The sequence below is a fragment of the Scylla paramamosain genome, chromosome 37 (genome assembly GCF_035594125.1).
Source record: "Scylla paramamosain isolate STU-SP2022 chromosome 37, ASM3559412v1, whole genome shotgun sequence".
Taxonomy (NCBI): domain Eukaryota; kingdom Metazoa; phylum Arthropoda; class Malacostraca; order Decapoda; family Portunidae; genus Scylla; species Scylla paramamosain.
In genome coordinates this window covers 2,307,501-2,310,000 of record NC_087187.1, presented here as the reverse complement: position 1 = coordinate 2,310,000, position 2,500 = coordinate 2,307,501, and the positions used below count along the sequence as shown (strand labels likewise).

At 40.2% G+C, this 2,500-nt stretch overlaps 1 protein-coding gene across 3 annotated transcripts in view; it reads left to right on the top strand.

Moving 5' to 3' along the window:
- The window catches only part of LOC135091326 (GTP-binding protein REM 1-like), an 86,002-nt gene that overhangs the window by 46,621 nt on the left and 36,881 nt on the right, over positions 1–2,500 (top strand). For all 3 annotated transcript variants that reach the window (XM_063988863.1, XM_063988864.1, XM_063988865.1), the window contains exon 2: positions 1,086–2,500. This exon is cut by the window's right edge and continues 425 nt beyond it. The gene's annotated coding sequence lies outside the window, so the exon portion shown is untranslated. The remainder of the gene's footprint in view (positions 1–1,085) is intronic.

The window sequence follows — 2,500 nt, the reverse complement described above, 5'->3', positions numbered from 1 at the left end:
AGTGTGGATGTACTTAATTACGCACACACAACAAGTAATCACGTACATACATAAAAAAAAACGTACATGAACACCTAGATCCTCGTGTGCGTGTGTGTACATACATGAGAGTAAAGTGATAAACACGTGCACGAGAAACTGACGTGTGTGTGTGTGTGTGTGTGTGTGTGTGTGTGTGTGTGTGTGTGTGTGTGTGTGTGTGTGTGTGTGTGTGTGTGTGTGTGTGTGTGTGTGTGTGTGTGTGTGTGTCTATGCGTGTGTACGAGGCAAGAGATTGTGTGTACATAAGGAGAGGCGTGTGCACATGAGAGCGTTTGTAAACCTATCAGTGTGTGTGTGTGTGTGTGTGTGTGTGTGTGTGTGTGTGTGTGTGTGTGTGTGTGTGTGTGTGTGTGTGTGTGTGTGTGTGTGTGTGTGTGTGTGTGTGTGTGTGTACGTGAATGGGGCGGGAGCGGGTGTAAATTGACACAAGAGAAAGACGAGGCCTTTGATGAGAGAGAGAGAGAGAGAGAGAGAGAGAGAGAGAGAGAGAGAGAGAGAGAGAGAGAGAGAGAGAGAGAGAGAGAGAGAGAGCTGGATTTTCTTCATTAAACTAACTAAACTGTACTAAATGATTCACGGTGTGTGTGTGTGTGTGTGTGTGTGTGTGTGTGTGTGTGTGTGTGTGTGTGTGTGTGTGTGTGTGTGTTACGTACATATTACAACTAATCTTCCCTCCCTTTCCTTTCCTCCCTTTGTCGCCTCTCCCCTTCTCTCTCTCTCTCTCTCTCTCTCTCTCTCTCTCTCTCTCTCTCTCTCTCTCTCTCTCTCTCTACCTCTTCTTCGACAGGTAAGGGAGGATTATTGATTTTTCCTCCTCCTCCTCCTCCTCCTCCTCCTTTGCTACCACCATCACCACCACCACCACCATCACCACCTTTCAAACAGTGGTGGTGGTGGTGGTGGTGGTGGTTGTTGATGAAATGGAAAAGGGGTGATGGAGAGAAAGAAGGAAGAGAGAGATTCCTCCTCCTCTTCTTCCTTTTCCTCCTCTTCCTCTTCCTTTTCACTAAGAACACGTAGTTACCTTTTCTTTTTTATTGCAGGTTTCTGAAGGAAGGAAGGAAGGAAAGAAGGAAGGAAAGAAGAAAGGAAGGAAGGAAGGAAGGAAGGATTGAACGAACGAAGGAACTTAGAAACGAACGAACGGACGAACGAACGAAAAGAAAGGAAAGAAGATATTGAAAAAAGGAAAAGGAAGAAAGAAAGGAAGGTTAGAAAAATAAATAAATAAAGAAGAAATACAGGATAAAATATAAATGAAAAGAAGGAAAAGAGACGGAAAATAAGTTACGATACTGATAAAAGAAAGAAAGAAAGAAGGAAAGAAAGAAAGAAAGAAAGAAAAACAAAGAAAACAAGAAAGCATTACCAAGAGAAACAAATGAAAGAAGTTAGAAATGACAGAAAGTAAAAATTGAGAGAGAAAAAGAGAAACAGAAAAAAGAGAAGAGAGAGAGAAAGAAGAAGAAAAAAAAACTACAATTTTAAACAACAATCCCACTTATTATTACCACAATCATCCACTCACCACCACCACCACCACCACCACCACCGACAACAACAACAACAACAATTTAATCCCCTTCTACCACAGTCATTACCACAACTAGTCATACCTACCACTATTCCTACTAACTACCACAATTTCTTCCTAACCACAATCATTACCACTACCTTCATTAATCTCCTAAGATAACAATAAAAACTACCACTATTTCTACCATTTAAACTCCAATATTGTAACTACCACTATCACAACTACCACTACTACTATCACAACAACCACAATTATTAACATTTTCAACCACAATCTCAGTCTCCTACCACCATTTTGACAGGCAATAACTACCACCACCAGAACTACTACCAGAATTACTATCACTATAATGTTTGTTTACCACCAATATCTGCTTGTTGAATTTGTGTGGTTCATGCAAAGATTTTTTCAATTCCAGTCAGTCTTTCAGTGAGCATTCCCATTCCCATTCCTAGAAATAACAAGCCACGATTCGAGTTTCAATTCCAGTTCAGATTCCAGGTTTCGTAATTTTAGTTAAGAGAAAATATATATTCGCCTTTTTTATTTATTTATTTATTTATTTATTTTAAGTTATTTGGGATTTTAATTAATTTATTCACTCATTCATTGATCAACTAACTCATTCACTCATTCACTCATTCACTCACTCATTCACTCGCTTTTTTATCGGACATTCAGTAACTAACAAGTGATAAGTGGCAATATTGTGGATTGATTTGTTGAAGTTTATCCACCTTTCCACTTCCACCTTACCCCATCCACTCATTATCCACATATTTCCCACTCCTGTACACTCCACATAGCTCCAGCAACACTCCACTCACCCCCACGTACCCAAACTCACTCCTCTACTGCTTCCACATTGATCCACCATTTCTGAACCATCCACACCCCTTCCACATATCCACACACACTACT